Source organism: Fistularia commersonii, chromosome 4 (assembly GCF_037954325.1).
Source record: "Fistularia commersonii isolate RoL2024-O1a breed Wild chromosome 4, RoL_Fcom_v1.0, whole genome shotgun sequence".
Taxonomy (NCBI): Eukaryota; Metazoa; Chordata; class Actinopteri; order Syngnathiformes; family Fistulariidae; genus Fistularia; species Fistularia commersonii.
This window is the reverse complement of record NC_141287.1, coordinates 20554605-20563506: the sequence shown is the minus strand read 5'-3', so window position 1 is coordinate 20563506 and position 8902 is coordinate 20554605. Positions and strand designations below refer to the sequence as shown.

Sequence of the window (8902 nt, the reverse complement as noted above, 5' to 3'; positions counted from 1 at the left end):
GAGCGCGAGCAGGACAGGAGGATTTCTCCGGGACCTTCGGCGGAACTCATAGGTAACCGACTGATTTATTATTTTAACAACGTACACAAGGATAAGAAAATGAAATGTTGTGCCAGAAAATGAAATGTTAACCTGCGTATTTGTGTTGCGAAACGGGATGAAGGTAGCCGCCGAGTGCGGACCGGGGCAGCTGTCAGCGAGCCGCGGTAGCACGGTAACGCCAGGCAACTGTTTATAAGCGTAAATGCCCGGATGTTCCGGCGCGACGAGCCGCCTGCCGGGAACCGGCGTGAACCGGGGGGGGGTCGCCGGGACCTAAAACGTCCCAAAAGCGATCAAAATGTAATCAAAGATGAGAGTTCACTTTCGCCTTCGTTATGTAACCAAGTGTAAAATGTTGATGGGGAGCGACTGGACTGCCAGATCCAAACAAAGACGATTTTCTTGGCCGTTTTGACCAGGAGGAGGCTGAAATTGTAGGCTGCTCCTGCCCGTCGTGGGGCTACACGCTGAATGCTGGGAGGTGCCGGAGGAAAGTTTGTTTTCAGGTATCTAGAAGGTATTTTTGTGAGATATTTCGGTTACGGGGATGAATTAATGACGGCTTTCGAGGCTGGGTGGCACTGGGTGGTTCTCAGATGATTTATGTATCACTCTTCAGCCTCTTTTTGGGGGATTTATATTCTCGTTTGTGATTTGAATTAAGAATGTAAACTGTGAATATTTGACGTTCACCTTGGAGGCTGTGATATTAAAGCAAAACAAAACAGACAGCAGGGGAAACTCAAGTGGATTTACATTATTATTATTATCATTATTGTTATTGCTGTTGTTGTTCTCCCTGCTATGTATTTATTTGTAGATGTCTTTGCTATTTTCTAACCGTCTCTCTATTTATATTTATATTCCTATTTATTTTTGACACCATAACTGTTATGCTGCTGTGACAAACAAATATTCCCTATGGGGATCAATAAAGTTGAGCTTATCTTATTCCACATGCATCAAAGGAGCATACTGTAGCCCGCCCGATGCAATGTTAATAACATAGGCATCTGTACAAAATATAAAAGGACAACATAGAGAGATCACAGTGAAGATCAATGATATTGAAATTTAGGGGTTCATTTTTTTTTTTTTTAAATTATTTTCTCACTTTTCAAAGTCAGAAACTAATACATGCCCCGCATTCTTTTATTTATCACCTTTAATGTGTTTGCAGTTGGCAGATCTTACCTAATTGAAAACAGTAAGTGTGCTAAAATATGCACAATATAATCAAAGTAAAATATAACGTGTGCTGTTTTCATGTGACATCTAAATGAAATTGGTTAACCAGCCTTAAAAGGCTATTCTAAACCCCTTACTATGACCTCTGCTACAACTAATGATGGTAATAATAATAATAAGTTAAACATCTACCTCCTATGTGGTTTAGGTGGCACGAGATTGTTTTTCAGATTGACATTTATTACAATGAAAATGAAGAGATAAGTCAATAAACCCTTGTAGCCTGGGCAGAGGTGTGAAACACACAAGACATACTTTGAATATTTTTTCATTAATTTAATGACTATGTTTTGCATGAGATTGCTGTTACTGATTATTGTTGGTATTTCTACCCACATGGCAGTTTTGGCTTTATATTGCTTTGTATTGTTATATGCATTTTCGATCAATAAGAAACAGGAATTGCTGCTAAGTAAAGAATGTTAATATAAATCCTCCTTTGACCTTTTGTTTTGAGGTCACTATTGTGATTCCATTTGGAGATATAAACAGAGGGATTTTATGTCTCTTTATTTTTGTGAAAATCTGTTGGTTTATTAAAGTTGTCATTTTATTTCTAATAGGCTTTTTCGAAACAGGCTACCGAATCATTGGATTGTTGTAGACTTTCTGACAATGTCCTGTCATGATGAAACATGTGCTTCACACTCTTAAAAGGCTCATGTTCAGAGAAGGGATGATGAGCTTGGTGCTTCCCGTCATATATCTGACTTGCATGTTCTGTGTTAGCAGAACCAGCAGCTCCCAGGCACCATCTGACACAAATCTAGGCAATCATTCCTGCACCTTTCATGAAGACTGGATGTCACAAGTGTCGTATGGTTTGGCCGTTTGTCATTTCTTTTCTACACACTGGCAGTCAGTCAGCTGGTCAAAGCGTTGCCTGTGTGTGACTGGTGGATGCTGTGCGCTGTCACGACTTCAGTATTGCATTCCAGGCGTATTGTGCTGAGTGGGACACTTCCAGAGTGTCCACATGTGTCACTAATGGCTTTGCCTCTCTTGTAACCATTGGCAGCGTGTGGTGCAGTTACAGGTCAGCAGCAATCAGCCAAACGTAGTCCCCCATGGAGAGTGTGTTGAAGGCTACACCTCTCAGAGGCGCTTTGTGTCTTAACTGTTCCACAAAGACACCTAATACGTGGTCTGCACTTGACGTGAATGCCAACACATGTGAGGGATGTTTGTCTTTTGAAAACCGAACAACCACAAAAGGTTTATTGACTTTTTTCATGTGCCAACACCTAGTACAAGGTGCATATTGAAGTGCCATCTCTAAGCCTGACAAAACCTTGGAGCTTAAGGGTATATACTTACAATAACGAAATAAAAACCAACAAAAACAAGTGAGATGTATTATTCTAATATGAGATCAAAGTTTTTTTCTTTTGAAATTGGAAACATTTAATCTGCCATAAATCCATGAATTTAAAAAAGACAGGTAATTGAAACATATATGGTTGTAGCACTGTGAAGAACAGTCGGAACAATATCACTGAAATAATAATTGTGGGTCCCACATAACATTCCATGATAATATAATACAATATAAATACTCGTTCTAAGGATTTGTTCACTTCTGGCAAAATATAGTCACCATCACAAATGTCATTTCTTTCTGTCTAACTTTTTGTTTTCTTTTGCCAAATACTGCAGATTTTGATTAAAATTACACATAGACTATACAGATATTTAGGTACATTTTTAGTTCTATTTCACATTTGGCTGTCCATGTCACTGCTTCCACAGTGTATCTGTGTCTCATGGGTTTGTTGATATTAGCCAGCTGTATTTATATCATTGACATGTGGAGTAACAGCAGCAGCGTAGCTCATTATTCTAATCCTGCCTGTAGAGCAGCCTGGTTCATTTTGGGTTGCGCTTGTACTGTAGAGGCTCCATTGTCATAAATTATGAAGCTTAAAGTGTCTCATGAGCTGAAATAAAGTCTTCTGTGAGTCAGAAGGTGTGCAGAGCCCATGGAGGCCTGAACCATCGGGTACGATTTTTGATGTCCAGTAGAGTGACAGGAGCAGGACTCTGAAACTGAAGTCAATTAACCGACTTTGTTTACGCCTGTGGTTTCTAAACTGTGATATTTAATTCCAGTTTTACAACAGATTATCATGAAAGCACATTTCAATTCAGATAACAAAAATCAACTGCAGCGCCCACAATAACAACCGCCACAAAATCTACTGTACAACTATCACAACAATAGCGTGAAGGCCACTGCAACTACATAATGATCAGTGATAATGACAGTAATTGTACTAACACGACTTGTACAATAACATTAAATATGACCAATACAACAGAATGTCAAGACCATTAAATAACAATTGCAATAGCAAATCAATAAAACATCAAAAAACTAAAAATGAACAGCCACTTTATAAGATAAGAACAATTACAATAACATGAATGAAGAGAAATAAATCCTACTACAATGTGAGCATAGAGTTGGACAAAGGGATGTGTGTCACAAAGCTTGCTAACTGAGTGAGCCTGGCTCATTTCTGTAGTCAAACCCAGAGCAGATTTTATTTCACCACATTACAATTTTTCAGATTTAAAGACGTTCCAGGTTTTAGTCTGTGCATAAGCCAGGCTTACCCTGTAAGCAGCTTCACCCCCTTCTGGGCAAACACACAAGGTAAATCTATTAGTAATGACAAACTGTTGCCATTTTATATGATGATTGATGTTTGCTCCAGCTGTTTTTTTCATTTGGTATTCAACCTCGTATAATACAGTGAAAATATAAATGAATAATAGCAGCAAAAAAGTCAATAAGAAACTGACTAAATCCTACATGCATGTGTTAAGTAACTTCTCAGCATATGAAAAAGATAATGATGAACGCGCATGCTGCTCATTAGTGATTGATGAATAATGAATAGAACCCCCCCTTGCTTCCTTGGTTAAAATTTGGGGGAGGCACATGGGGGATTAGGCTTATAAAAGCCATATGTCTGTAAAGACCTCTTCACTGTGTTTAGATTATGTTTCTCTGGGTAAATGCCAGTGATTTAACAACAACCTCGATTACATCTGTTGATCAACAGAATTTCCTGTGCCACTTGTTCAACTTCATTCCAGATTTCCTGACTTTTGGACATCTGTACACAGCAGAAGTGTTTCTAGTGTTGCAATTTGTTGTGTTATTTGGGTGTAATATGTACCACTAACCATCTAAACTATGGTCAGTATTTCTACGATAACAGTGCCAGAAGGCATGTAGCAAAACATAGAGTTGAAATGAAACTTTACAGCAGTTTTGTTGGAAATCAGGTGTTTTTAATATTAAGATAACCTAAATCCTTTGGTATCTGCATCTGAGAAGTAAGTTTTAGCAACCAGGATTTCATTGATGAAACAAGTGCTTCAACACAATGTATAATGTAACTGATGCATGAGCTTTTAGTACAGAAAAGGGTGTACTAACACACCCTTGCTTTCATCAGTGTATGCTTTTAGAATTAACCCTCAAAGGTTTGTGTCCAATGCTCATATCGCGTGCAGCTCAGCCATTGAAGGGCATTTGAGTGGAAAAAGCCAAACAAACGTTGGAATATGAACATGAATGTCTCCCCTCCTTCGGTCTTTCTCCCTCTATCCTCTTATGTACTAAACCATCGCCCCCCCCCCCCTTAGGCATCATCCTCCTCCTTTTCTTCCCCGAGATGGACATTTCTGTAATGACACTGTCTGAGCTCCACAGGCCTGTCTTCCATGCTGTCCTCAGACTATTTCGCCGCACACGCAGGGCCGGCTCGTCACAACCGAGACCCCCGCTCCACACCCCCCCGCCCCTTTCACGTCTTTATTAGACCCCTAAATGCCAATCACGACAACTCCGTTTGATTAAGAAACTAAGCAACTTCCCCTGCCCCTGTCCGGTTGGCTCTCCTGGAGATAGCTGCCTGTTGCCAAGGGTTTGTTGGACACAGTCCAGGATGCCCTGCTGGTCAGCCTGTGCCAGGATTGGGATTCTGTGAGAAGTGGGTTAAGCCACGCATCTCTTTATATTTGGGCACGGGTATTACAGTTGTGAGCATGAGGGGTTTAGCTTAACTCCACATTGTCGAGGGCCGAGTGTGCCTGCTAAGATTACACAGGCTTTGCATATAGTTGATCCACAATAATCATTGGAAAAATGCAAAAGTGAGTATCCACAGTTTGAATTTTAGATGTGGAATGTTGGGCAAAAGGTGGTTACTATCGCGGGTTGCACTGTCGTCTACGTTGTTGTCTTGTGAGTATGCTTTACTTTTGAATGCCCGAATGAAATGTGTTCACACAAGTGCACGTGGCTTTAAATGTACTGCTCTCTTGTGATGCGACTGCTAGCTGAGCTGCTATAATTACCACAGCCTGCAGCACCTCATGGGGAGCATATTAACACACACGAGTGGAGGAACCAACCGGAGCACATGCACAAGTTGTACAGGCTGCTGGAGAATATTTGTATTTCTGTATTGCAGCATTTGATGCAAATATGTAGATGAATGGGGGATACAAAACACAGTATCACTACATCAAAATGTTATTTAGTACTGTCATATAACCTATGCAATATAACTACCGGTACTATCGTTTTCAGAAGGGCAAAAAGGTTGAGCTTGGATAAAAATAGAACCATCAATACTTTGGACACTGATGCACAAGAAAGTAGCATCCTGAGGTAAACAAATTCAAATACCCCAGGCCTCCACAATATTCCACATGATGATTCCTGCATATCAGCTTTCCAGATCGAATGTACTCAATCCATCCAAAATATTTTTTACATGGTTATAATGAACAAGGATTTCAGAATTTTCTTTCAATCCTTGCTATGCACGTAAACATGTCTGCGTGTGTGTGTGTGTGTGTGTTTCCTTCCCTATATGAAAACTATAGCTGCATAAGTTTGGAAAATTAACTACGCAAACTTCGATTCACTTGTAAAAGCAATAGTTGTTGTATTTGAGCAAAGAGATTTTTGAAGAAACCAGAATACTGATCCAATCTTACTTTTCCCACTTCAATGTCTAGAATTGTTTTTCTTCTGTTGCTGAAAAATATTCTCTCAATATGCTGAAATTTTGATGGCCTTTTTTCCATCGAACTGCTTGAAATTTGTTTTCTTATTTTGAGTACAGAATGTCTTGCTGATTTGTGGACAATGTCTAAATGTTTATTTGTTTATAATTTTAATTTGTTTTATTACTTTAAGTATATTCATGGTATTTCCAAACACTCAAGTGAAGTTGGTGACTGAATTAGCAAAACTGGAAAGTTTCAAAAAAGTCATCATCAAACAAATAATAGATATTAGGGTGAATCAATAAAACCATGTATGAAACCTTTCCATATCTATTGAAAGATAAATCATAACAGGTCATGGTAACATCTCATTTGTTATATTTGCGCATATTTTCCAGCCCTGACTATACAATATACGAATTCCATAAATGTAGTGTGGAAGGGAGACAGTCACGTACACATGGACTGGACCTCTCAGAGTTTCTTCACTTCCTTCCACTTGTAATACTCTTCATTGGGATGATAAAAAGGCGGGAGAGACTATGAAATATTTTTGTTACCTAAGACCTTGCATTGTAGCACTGCATGCAATCTCATAGATAAAGCTTGGGATTAGTAGGTGCGTGGAGTCGTGCATGCGGACCAGCTCCTGCCTGCAGCCTCTCATCCCGGAGGGATCCTCCGCCGGTTGATTCTGAACTAATGACAGAGGAGTCGGACAGGATAGACGGATTGTTGTGGCTTGGACAGAAGCCTCTGCGAGCGTTGAACAGTCATTGTTATGTAATTTCCCCTTAGCGCCGATTGGTCAGGCTGTGAGTTGTTGGTGGGCTCAGCATGGTAATCTCCCAAGCATTATCAGCCTCTCACAATCAGATGATGTTTATGTGCAGGACGCACTCATCCATGCCTGCCTTTGTAAGACGAACCAATCACCAGGCTGGACAGTTCTCATCTGTCCATGTGCATGAGATCAACATTTTTTCTATTGTATCGCTATTAATTCAAACATTTCTCTACTGCAAACTTGCTGACCGTCACTAATTTTCAGGATCATCCACACTACAATCAGGTGTGTGTGTGCGTGTGTGTGTGTGTGTGTGTGTGTATGTATGTGTGTGTGTGTGTGTGCGAATATGAAATGTTATTGTTATAAATGACCATTCAAAAGGTATGAATTGATAAAAATAACCCTAATGTAACAACACTACAATGCAAGCCACATGCAAATTTAAATTACTGATTGTGTGTAATAGAACGCTGTTTCATGAAGATCAAATTTTTTTTTTTTTTTAAATGGTATTCATTTTATCTGGAGAAATGTTGATTGGTAAATATATTTTTTACAGTTTTTATCTTTGAGTGTGTTCTTTTTCAGTACCGTACTAATAGCACTCAGAAACCGTTTTTTTAACCATTTTTGAGAGTTAGGAATGAGAATTTGATGCAATACAGCAGAAACATATTTGTTAGGGCCAGACTTTGGACCCTCAAAAGTTTAATTCAACTATTTTGTTTTAATACGCCGTTCAGCATGCTTATCCTCTAAACTGAAAAGTCGTTTGGAAATCTAATGGAGGGTGAACAAGTAGAATTGTATTGGTTTTAATGTCCTCCAAATTAATCAGAGTCCGCAACAAGGATAAGTCAATCATATCTAAAATCATAACAAATGTTTTTTTTTCTAAAAAAGAAAAAAAAAATCACAGTATTGTGTGTTCAGTTGTTTTTATTTTAGATGATTTTTTTTTTTTTTTTTTTTGAATACCTGGTTCTAAGGTGTTCTATTTATGACTTTTTGAAGACTGCTTGGACAGTCTTTCACTAGAACCCATGGGAGTGGTGATGGCTAACATGTGGTGGTGGATCTATGTCTGTACCTGGCTCTGCTGCTGCTTGTGATGCTAGATTGAAAGGTAAACCACGGAGAAGAGCTGTTGTTTTTTTCTCTGTCATTAATGCTGGGGACACAGGAGCTGTCAGTGCTGCTGTTCCACTGCTGGTGAAATAGTAATGAGTGTGTATAACAGCCCATAGCCAGTGTGGTTTACAGCTCTTCAACAGACAAAGGCAATCGTGAAGTATTCGACTGTTATTGACTGCTATTGACAGATTGAAGAGAAAAGGGATTGCATGTTATAATATCTAGTTATAGCTATTGTTTACATCACCTTTGATCATTAAAGGTCTGGAAAAGAAATGTGTAATTACAAATACTTCATACTGAAGTTTTTCAATAATTGTTTTTGCACCGTGGTATTTTTTTTGGCAAATGTGATTAACATAGCCTTGTCTCGCTGTTATACAATGATTAAGACTGAAACCATGAAGGGAAAAGCTTTGGGTTTTGACTATTTGTTGGATAAAATGAAACTTTATCACATTTCGAGGTGACAAATTTCAACAGACATTTTGTTCACAGATTATATAATTCGTTGCTTTGTCCATTTAGATAATATGCTTTGTTTCAGTTTTCCTTTGGGATTGAACAACACTAGATTTTGCCAAATTAAAGCTGTGACTTGTTGAGGAATCACTTACTACCTTTCACAGTTTCTGTATTTCACTGAATTTTGCATAG

At 38.9% G+C, this 8902-nt stretch overlaps 1 protein-coding gene across 3 annotated transcripts in view; it reads left to right on the top strand.

The window, feature by feature from the left end:
• Positions 1–8902, top strand: part of map3k13 (mitogen-activated protein kinase kinase kinase 13) — a 31330-nt gene continuing 22428 nt past the window's right edge. For 2 of the 3 annotated variants that reach the window (XM_086145937.1, XM_086145932.1), the window contains exon 1: positions 1–52. The gene's annotated coding sequence lies outside the window, so the exon portion shown is untranslated. Of the gene's footprint in view, positions 53–7298; positions 7394–8902 lie in introns of those variants that run through there. The other variant, XM_086145934.1, reaches the window with a different exon arrangement.